Source organism: Epinephelus lanceolatus, chromosome 17, assembly GCF_041903045.1.
Source record: "Epinephelus lanceolatus isolate andai-2023 chromosome 17, ASM4190304v1, whole genome shotgun sequence".
NCBI classification, from domain to species: Eukaryota; Metazoa; Chordata; class Actinopteri; order Perciformes; family Serranidae; genus Epinephelus; species Epinephelus lanceolatus.
Window position 1 is genome coordinate 42,131,463 of NC_135750.1, and position 11,235 is coordinate 42,142,697.

Sequence of the window (11,235 nt, forward strand, 5' to 3'; positions counted from 1 at the left end):
GGTCTTTTGAACCGTTCTTCGTCTGACCCTTCGCCCAGAACCAATCTGCCATGGGAAACCCTACCAGGGGCAAAATGCCCCCGACAGCATAGCTCCTAGGGTCATTAGGTCACTCAAACTCCTCCACCACAATAAGGTGACGGTTCTCGGAGGAGAACCTGCAGCTCATAATTTGCAATTTTTGGTGACACAATTACACACACACACACACACACACACACACACACACACACACACACACACACACACTCCACTCCCTGTCCCCCCTCTCTCTCTCTCTCTCTATCTCTCTCTCTCTCCCCCCTCTCTCCTCTCTCTCCCTTCCCTCCCTCTCTGCATGTCACTAACTCGGCTGTACTGCATGTCAGTAACTCGGCCTCTTCTCCAGAGCCTTTGTGCTCCACTGTCTCACAGGTTAACTTCTATCACAGCAGTGCCTGGATAGTGTGACGTGTGAGGTTGTGCTGCTGCTGAGGTGTCAAATGTCTCCTGCTGATTCTGTTATCATTAGTCATTAGTCAACTCATCTTGAAGTGGCTGGGCTGTCACCTAAGTACATGCAGTCTGTCTGACTGTGTGTGTGTGTGTGTGTGTGTGTGTCATACTTCTACTGTTATTATACACATATGATTATTGTCACATATGTGTACTATCAGATATTAATTCAACACACTGTACCACAATAGCCAGAATTATAATTATGATATTATTACTTTGATTAATGTTGTTGTAAGCTACTGTCATTATCGTCTGTCCTGCATCTCTCTCTGTCTCCCCTTCTGTCTCATTGGGTACTGAGGACAGAGGGATGTTGTATGCTGGTAAGCCCTGTGAGGCAAATTGTGATTTGTAATATTGATTGATTGATTGATTGATTGATTGATTGATTGATTGATTGATTGATTGACTGATTGATTGATTGATGTCCTCGTCAGTAGTTTGGTTTTCAGAAGCTATCAAAGTTCTACTCCCAAGTCATGGGTTCATTGCCAAAAATGACCTTGCATTATATTGGCATAGCTTGTTTTATCAACATTTTGCCTCTCACAAATAATTCTAAATCTCTACGTAAGCTGTAAGCCGAAAAAGCGTGAAGCCGAGGTCCCGACAACGCTGCTCGCAGCTTTAATTAGGGCCCGAGCACCTAGCGGTGCGAGGACCCTATTGAAATGCAAGGAATTTTTATTATTATTAGGGCCTGAACACCTAGCAGTGCAAGGACCCGATTGAAATGCAAGGATTTTTTATTATTATTAGGGCCCGAGCACCTAGCGGTGCGAGGACCCTATTGAAATGCAAGGAATTTTTATTATGAGGGCCCGAGCACCTAGCGGTGCGAGGACCCTATTGAAATGCAAGGATTTTTTATTATTATTATTAGGGCCCGAGCACCTAGCGGTGTGAGCACCCTATTGAAATGCAAGGATTTTTTATTATTATTAGGGCCTGAGCACTTAGCGGTGCGAGGACCCTATTGAAATGCAAGGATTTTTTATTATTATTATTATTATTATTATTATTATTATTCCTCCAAATGAATTGCCTTTTTGGGAGGCTTAACATACCCGAAAACTCATAAAACTTTGCACACATCTCAGAACTGGTGAAAAATTTGATATTTTAAGGGTCTCGTGCACAAAAGTTTGAGGAAACAGCCCCTGAAGCTAGTTTAACCTACATGTATGAAACTCAGCAGGCTTATGTAACACTCAGAGACGTACAAAAAAGCCTCTTGGAGGCATGCTCTAAACCCAACAGGAAGTCGGCCATTTTGAATTTACTGTGCAATTTTGATGCATTTTTGGCCATTTCCAGGGGTCATAAATGAACAAACTAGTCCTAAAGATTTCATCCGATTGACTTCAAACCTTGGTCTGTCCCATCCCAAGACCTTGAAGATGAAAAGTTATCAAAAGCTTGAGTTTTCGTCAATGCGTGTGACCGTGGGATGGCGTCAAAGTTAGGGGTCTCGCCACTAAACAGGAAGTAGTTTATAACTCCAGCATACATGGTCCAATCTTGCCCAAACTTCACAGGATTGATGCCAGTCCCGCCCTGAACACATCTACATGTCAATAATTAGAGATAAACATAGCGCCCCCTACTGGCAACAGGAAATGTCATGTTTTAGACTTTAATGTACATCTCCTACAGAATTGACCAGATCCCTCTCAAACTTGGTGAAAAAAGTCATAAGACGTTGATGACGCTTTATTGTGAAAACTGTGAGTTTTCGTCGAAAGACTTGGCCGCAGCCTGGCGCCAAACTTTGATGTTTCGCCGTGATGATAAACGTTGCTGTAACTTGACTCCATGTGGGAATATCTGGCCAAAACTTCACACATATGATGACAGTCCAGCCCTGAACACATCTACAGAGGAATTTTGAATCACTGCCATAGCACCACCTTCTGGCAACAGAAAGCTACTTTATACATTCTTTGATGTCCCTCTTTTAGCAGGTTAATCAGACCCACCTCAAACTTGCTGGTCTAAGTCCTTAGACCTTGATGATACTTAAAAATGAAGCTTTTGAGTTTTCATCAAACGCTGTCACCGTGGCGCCGCCTTGTTCGCCATCAAACACGATGTTGTTTTGAAGGGACAAGGGATGCTTGAAAACTCACCAAACGTGGCATACACATCACAGGTCACAAGTCCTGTTGTCTGATGTGATTTTTGTGCTTTGATGCACCAAGATGGCTCAACAGCGCCCCCTGGAATATTTCAATTAAGCAGCCCCCAAAGCTGGTTTGACCTGCATGTATGAAACTTGGTAGGCACCTGTAACACTCTATTACGTACAAAAAAGCCTCTTGGAGCCATGCTCCAAACCCGACAGGAAGTCCCCCATTTTGAATTTACTTGTGCCACTTTTGTGCATTTTTGCCCATTTCCAGGGCTTGTAAATTAACGAACTCGTCCTACAGATTTAATCAGATTGGCTCCAAATTTGGTGTATGTAAGCGTGACTATGTTGTGACCAAAAGTTATCACAGGATTTGCCCAATGTTGAATGGCGCGCCCGCTGCTGAGCGTTGAGTCTTGAGGTCTCGCCATGAAAAACAAAATTGCTGTAGCTCTGGCATAAATGATCCAATCTCCACCAGACTTCACATGATTCATATTAGTCCCGCCCTGAACACATTTTCATTACCATATTGCCTGATAATCATAGCGCCACCTAGTGTCGAAAGGAAATACTTCTTATCAGACACTTATCTTTGGATTAACCTGCAATTTCAATGCTGTGGTCTATATTTGATGTTCACAAACATGATATATCATTAGTGTGCACGTGTGCTGCAGAGGGTTTAATTTTGATCTCGCCATGAAACAGGAAATTGCTATAAATTTGGAGTAAATGGTCTGTTGTCCACCAAACTTGACATGATTAATATTTGTCCCACCCTGAACACATTTATATGACAATATTCCGTGATAGTCATAGCGCCACCTAGTGGTGAAAGGAAGTACTTCTTACCAGACACTTATCTTTGGATTAACCTGAAATTTCAGTGCTGTGGTGTGTATTTGATGTACACAAACATGACATATCATTAGTGTCAATACATGCTGCAGAGGGTTTAATTTTGAGGTCTCGCCATGAAACAGGAAATTGCTATATTGTTGCCGTAAATGTTCTGATCTCCATCAAACTTCAGATGATTCATATTAGTTCTGCCCTGAAAACATTTATATGACCATATTTCCTGATACTCATAGTGTTAGCTAGTGGTGACAGGAAGTAGGTCTCAAACACTTATCTTTTGATTTATCTGAAAGTTAAATGCTGTGGTGTATATTTGATGTACAAAAACATGATGTATAATTACTGCGCTCTCCAACTCCCTCTAGTGGAAAGAGGAAATGATACAAAATGTGAAATATGTCATTCCAGCACTGTATCAAAGATATGCAAAGTCACTCCTGCATGCGATGTCTAACTTTGACAGAAATGAATTGACACGTCAGAAGACGTTTTTACTTTAACATGTACTGATGCCACAAACTTGACCGCATCAACTTCATTCCACTTCTAATGCATGCAGAACAAGTTGGTGAAGCTACCTTATGAACGCTGTGAAGCTACGTCTAATGGTGTCCATGTGGCGGCGTGGTGACCATCGATCCCTCGCCACTAAATACGTTTGGCTTTTTGATGGCTTCAGCAACTTCATATCCTCATGAAAATTGATACACAGGTCAAGAATGGCAAGCTCTTGCATCTGATAGGGGCGTCACCCCTGAGGGGGACAAAATGCCTCTATAGCGCCCCCTTGAAATTTTCAAAAAACCCTCCCGATAGGGTTTTTTTTGGAGTAGGAACATGACAATTGGTACACATGTGTATGTTGTCCAGACGTAAATAAAAGTCTCTGGCACCAATGGTCTACTCCAAACGGGAAGCCGGCCATTTTGATTTTGACTTGTCATTTTGCCATGATTTCCACATGTTGTATTTGAACGAACTAGTCCTAGGGATTTCATCCAATCGACTTCAAATTTTTTACAGATCATCCAGAGACCATGCTGATCAAAAGTTGTGCTCTGCATGTCTGTAGGTCAAAGGGTGTGGCTACTATGGCGCTACCATTTTTGATCAATCGCCATGCATATTCAAGCTGCTCTCTCTCCCACATACTTCATCCAAACTGCTTCAAAATTTCTGTACATGATAAGAGTCCCGCCCTCAACGCCTCCATATGCTCATAGGCAATCTCGCTCATGGCGCCCCCTTGTAGAAACAGGAAATGCCATCTTTTACACTGACAAACACCAACCTCAAGCTCCTGACCTGATCAACTACATTTTGTGGCCACATGACAATCAAGTTGATGAATCTCCACAGTGACACACGTGTCCTGTCATGTTGCAGGCCACGGCAGTGGCAACTTTTCATCCTTCGCCACGGAATATCAACTTGATATGAATTTTTCATATATTTTCCGACTTGCTCGAAATTTCACATGTGTGATGACGGTCCACCCCTAAATGCAGATGCCCCCATCTGGTTATGCTCATGCCGCCCCCTTGTGGAAACAGGAAATGCCCTATTATACATTGACATTGTCCGATTTGCTCGAAACTTCACATGTGTGATGACGGTCCACCCCTGAACACACCTGCCCACATCTGGTTACGCTCGTAGCGCCACCTGGTGGATGAACGAAACATTGCGTTTTTTCGCTCCTGCCAGGCTTTTTCTCCCTTCTCGCTTTGCGCCACAGCCCCCATGTGCCTCAGGCCCCCGCGGTTACATGGGGGAGCGAGGGCCCGATCACAGCTGCTTGCAGCTTTAATTATTATTATTATTATTATTATTATTATGAACATTTAATCCCCAATTTCGCCCCTTTCCCAAATTCAAAAACTCACCAAATTTGGCACACAACTTTGGTCAAGTGAAAAATTTGATATTTCGGCAGTGTTCTATGTGGACGGGGCCAAATGGCGACATAACGCCCCCTAGAAAATTTCGTGCCTCGAGCCCCGCCTGTGAGTTTCACCTACAGGCATGAAAATAGGTGGGCTCATACAACATGCCAAGACGCACAAAAAATCCTTTTGGAGCCATGCCGTATACCCAACAGGAAGTCGGCCATTTTGATTTGAATTTTTTACATGTTCGAATGAACTCCTCCTAAGCATTTCGTCAGATGAACTTCAAATTTGGTACAGATCATCCTGAGAACATGCTGATCAAAAGTTATTAAAAGCTTTTCTCTATGTCAAGGGGTGTGGCCGCTAGGGCATGACAAATTTTGGCGATTTTTCGTTTTCTCGCCATCGAATTTCAAACAGCTCTCACACCCACATACTTGATCTCAGCAGCTTCAAACTTGCTGGACATGATGATGGCTCCGCCCCGAATGCCCCGATATGTTAATATGCTACCTTACTCATAGCACCCCCCAGTGGTAACAGGAAGTGACCAGTTTTTACTTTAACATGCACTGATGCCACAAACTTGACCGCATCAACTTCATTCCACTTCTAATGCATGCAGAAGAAGTTGGTGAATGACATGAAACTCAGGTTACTACTTCCCCATGAGCCCCTGAGGCTCTGTGCTAAGTTTCGGGTGATGACCACAAGGTGGCGCTCTTTAAATTGAAGTATTTTATATCTCAACATCGGTTGGGCGGATTAACAAGAAAATTGGTATAATTATTGTGAATGCCCTCCTGAGGATATACTAGGTGGCGCTCTGGTGGCCGTCTAATTTAATATTTGGCACTGTGCCAACACCACCCCTATCAATAGGGGTGGTATAGACTGGCCCCTGTAACTCACACACAAAAAATGACCAGCAGGTGGTGCTATTTTCAATGCAAAAGCGTTTTTGGCTTATAACTCCCACATAATATGTTGCAGATTGTTAAACCTTCTATTTATGTGTTCCCTCAATTCAGCTGAATTGTGTGATGTAAGCCACGCCCACTTTCACGATAACTTTCCATTCGCTAAATTGCCACAAATGAAAAACATACTTTTTCGAACTCCTCCTAGGCGAAATGACTGATTTGCACCAAACTTTGCATGAAGCATCTGTGGACCCTCGTGACAAAAAGTTATCAAAATAATTTTGATCGTCCATAAAACGCCCAAAATATAAAACAACAAATTCCTGCATATGGTGTTCAAAACAGACAGTCTTTCATATCTTGACCAAATACAGTCTGATTACCACAACACTTTTGCTAATTGTATTCCCTGGCCCAATGAGGGATTGTGCAAAATTTGGTGCAAATCGGCCAATAGGTGGCGCTCTGGTGGCAGTCTAATTAGTGTGAATGGCAATAAATTGGAAAATCTTCAAATCCTCTTCAAAACTCATCGACTTTCAACCTCTTCTTGTCCCTCATACTTTGAGCTAGAGACACCATGTCAACTTTTAAAGAGTCAGAAGACCTTGAACTATTGGGCATGTATTCAGGTTCTACTTTTTGGAAAAATACATACGTGGGTGGTGTTGGGAATAGAATGATTTTATGTGTTTTACTATAAGTTGTGTTTCACTATATAAGTTTTAGATGTGTGAACAATGAGAATACTGAGATGATTTCAGCTGATCTGAATGTGTTTGCTTTGCAGAAGTGGAGAAGTACAGGAGAGGAAGAGACATGAAGTCTGAGGAGCACATACCGCAATGCTTAGATAATTAGTTTCATATATGGTAAAAAGAATAGAAAGTGATGTACAGATAGTAAGGTACAGCACGTGTAGAGAGTTGTGTTGTTCTCTTGTCTTTTAAAACAGGAACCATGGCCCCACCGTCAGCGGGAAGGAGTCAGATTAACACGAGGCAGGGGCGTGGTGTGGCGAAGGAGGAAGTGGAACTGCCAATGAGAAGAGGACAAAGCCTCGCGTGCACAATGACTCATGTGACGCTTAAATACACTGGGTCAGGAAGAGATAGTCGGTCAGACTTCGTGAACTGGCAAACTTTTGTTGCTTGTCAGGGAAAGAAGCTGAGACCCAGAGCTCTGTAATTTTATTCCTTTACTGCTTAATAAACTACATTAACTGAGACCAAATGTCTTCTCCTATTGCTTCATTAAAGAACACGCAGGACTGAGCTCACCCATAGCACACTGGAGAGTAGGACGAGCCTCGAGTCCGACAGATTGGTGACCCCGACGTGATGAGGCTGACGGAGGAGTGACGGGACAAAAGACATTCAACAGCGGAGGACAGCAGTATCGTGACAACACTTGCCACGGCCTAAAAAGGAGGTAAGCAGACGCCTGTTTTATTGAAGTTCTGCAATTGGAAACGCTAAAACTTGTGTTGTCATTGTACTAAAGTCTCCTAGTCTAAAATGTAAAGGAATAAAATTACCACAAAACACAAAAGTGACATGCCCCGGGGGAAAAGGGTGAAAGGCCCTGGAGCAAATCATAAATTTGACTCCTAAATACGAAACATAGTCAACACCTCGACAGGACAAGGTGAAAGGCCCTGGAGCAAATCATAAATTTGACTCCTAAATATGAAACATAGTCGGGTGTAAGGCCCTGGAGTAAATCATAAATTTGGCTCCTAAATACGAAACATAGTCGGGTGAAAAGCCCTGAGATTAGGTTTTCCATCTAATCTCTAAAAAAGAAAAAGACGAGTGTCCGGAGGCCGACAAGCTCGGGGAGGACCCATAAGGTTGCTCCTTGGACAGCTGAGAATATAGTCTGAAGACACGGGTTTTCTGAGGTTGAAAGACCTTTGTGTAGATTGCTACAACACAAAAAAGAGGTTACAGAGTTCTGCGGGCAGGGGAGCGTTTTCCATGTGATCCCTAACACTGAATACTAACGCTCATGTTGAGACATCTATTCAATGGTCCGCAGAACGACCCTGATATTGGGAGTGTAAATAAAACAGTATTATAAGGGAAAAGTGTTGTGTGGGTGGCTTACCGACAACCAGCTATTTTACGGGGCGAGAGAGTTGTGTAGAGTCTATTAGAGGTGACTCAAATTCCTGCTCTCTCAGTGCCTGAGCGGTGGTCATGTTCTGTGGGGAAGAAAAAGATGAAGCTGTGTAATTTTGCCTTAAGATAGAAGCCAATTGTCGCCGAGCCATAGGCATCCCGCACCCTCCTAGGAGAGCGGTGTAGAAGCTTGGGTATGTCGGCCTGCAACTGGTGGAACTTAAGCAGCGAAATCACAGCGATAGAAGGGGAATAATAAGCCCGCGTGAACTACATTGTAGAGCGGTCACGTGGCACAAAGCATTGTGTACAGTTTTGTTTTTTGAATAATAAGCCCGCGTGGACTGCATTGTAGAGCGGTCACGTGGCACAAAGCATTGTGTACAGTTTTTTTTTTTTTTTTTATTGTGTGCAGCAGTACCTTACTGGTAGAAACAAGTCAGAGTGGAAGAGGGACAGAGAAACGTGATGATCGGCGAATTCGACAAGGACTATCGCGAGCAGGGAGGCTGCCCTCCCATGCTGGTAAAAACTCAGTTTAGAGAAATTAGAAAACAGTTGTTGTCAGGAGTAGAGGATAAGCGGAGACAGGAAGTTGGTAGGGAGTTTGATGAGTTGTGGAAGGCATTACAGGCACAAGGTGAGTTGCCTGGGGATGATGAGGCAGGAAACGTCACAAAGAAATTGCAGGCTGCAGAAGTAAAAGCACGAAATGATTTGGAAGAACACGCTAAAAAGGAGAATGAACCTAAATTTATAAAGAGAAAATGGAAAAATCAGAAAGAAATGAAGGAGCGCAAACGAGCTCTGCTCCATCAGATGGCAGTTACAGCCATGGCCTATTGGAAAAACACAGACAAAAGTCACAAAAAACAAAACAAAGATAAGCAACCTCTGTCTGCTCCTGCACCGGATCCAGCCTCACCACCACCAGAGCCCACCTCTAATAGGTTGTATCCTGAGCTACCCCAAACACCCACAGCTCCAATTCCCCAGAATGTGCATCAGGAGACTCTGAGATCCGTAGACAGGAGTAGGGACATGCAGGATGATTTGCACAGCATAGAGAGCAGAGACAGCAAGAGAAGCATAAAACAGAGCCTTCTTTCCTCCAGCACCCCTAAAGTGGAAGCAATGGAGGAGGAGCCGAGGCCACTAGCAGAGGCAGTGTTTCAGTTGAGGGCACAAAGAGAGAGGTCAGATAGAAGCAACAGAGAAAGGAGAAATGAGGAAAGGATAGAAGAAGCAGAGGAGTGTTCTGAGATAGAGGAGATGGAGGATGAGGAAAGTCAAGGATGGTCAGGGTCAGACTCTGAGGGCGACTTTGATACGAGGGCTGTAAGACTAACAGGAATAATGAAGTCAACCAAAATGCCACACAGTGCTGCGAGCTCACGTTCGGGTCGTACACGTTCTCCTTATAATCTCCGACAAAATAAGAACAAGCCAAAAACAATGGCCATGCCACTCCTGGAAAAGACCCCAGGAGGAGGAGAGGTATACCAACCCTTCTCCTTTACAGATATGCACTGCATCCTGGATAAGATGCCCCTGCCCTTAGAGGCAGGTTTCAGCATTATGCATTAGCATTATGGGACTGGAGAGCGCTATTGGGACAACAGCTCTCCAGCTGGGATTTAACTGCACTTGAGACGTTGGCAAAAACAGTTAACTTAACAGATAAAGAGCCATTCGCCCACCATGCCACTGCTATCAGTCAGGCCATGCGACAACAGTTTCCCATTCCGTCTGGCGCCATGCACACGCTCACGTTTCACATCGAACCTGACGAAAGCGCCACAACATTCCTTAGCAGATGTAAGAACACATGAGTAGATGTGGCTGGAGTACACCCAGGGTCTTGTGACCTACAAACCACCCTGTTCAGAAAGGCTGTGTTAGAGGGACTGCCCAAGAAGGTAAAAGAATCCTTAGAAAACAACCCTGACCTTCCTGGCTGTTCCACTGAACAGTGGGAGAAACACCTCACACACCACATGAAAAAACACAGAGCTAAACAGGCGGATGATAAGGAAAACCCAGACTCAGCACAGGTTCAGCTGCTCAAACTTCAATTGGAGGATGCACGTCGTGAAACGAACGATGTGAAAAAAGACAAAAAACCAACCAATCAAATGGTTCAGCAGCCTCAGCCATCACCCACAGTTACCCCAGATCTTTTTCCAACCCTTGAGTGGGTAGACCCTTGCCCTCCCCATTGGAGTGGCTCCCGAGGTGGTACAGGAAGATTCAGAGGCAGGGAGGGAAATCGTGGCAGCCCAAGAGGGGGTCAGGGCGATGGGGGGTGCTTCCATTGTGGAGACCCGTCGCATTGGCAGGAATGCTGTCCACATCAGACCTGCTCATGTAATGCTGACCCCGAGTGGTTGGAGGACAGGATGCACCGAATGCGAGGCAGGCAGCTCAGACCTCTCAGGGGTGGCGGAAACAGACCCCCCAGGGGCGGGTATCAGGGACCGCCCAGGGGAGGTTATCAAGATCATGTGCATCAAGCACCCAATGCCACTGTCGCTCCACAGGGTTAATATCCTCTGATGACCTGGGAAGATTCCCAAGGATATTGACGGGGCCCAAGAACCCCCACGCGGGAGGGGCTGGCAGACCCCTACCTGCGATTGAAAGTACTGAATCAAGAACTGCCTTTCATGCTAGACACGGGGGCACGGTATTCCACATTAAACCTCCCTGTGTCGGCTACTCATATGTCATCATCAGCGGTTGAATTAACTGGGTTCTCGGGTCAATCAGAAAATCTGCCACTCACAAAACCACTCACCACTACC

General features: G+C 44.6%; 1 long non-coding RNA gene across 1 annotated transcript in view; it reads left to right on the forward strand.

Moving 5' to 3' along the window:
- LOC117247886 (uncharacterized) overlaps nt 1-7,717 on the forward strand; it is a 30,721-nt gene extending 23,004 nt beyond the window's left edge. The window contains exon 5 of the long non-coding RNA XR_013487903.1: nt 7,264-7,717. This is a non-coding gene — a long non-coding RNA (uncharacterized LOC117247886). The remainder of the gene's footprint in view (nt 1-7,263) is intronic.
- Nucleotides 7,718-11,235: the final 3,518 nt, after the last annotated feature.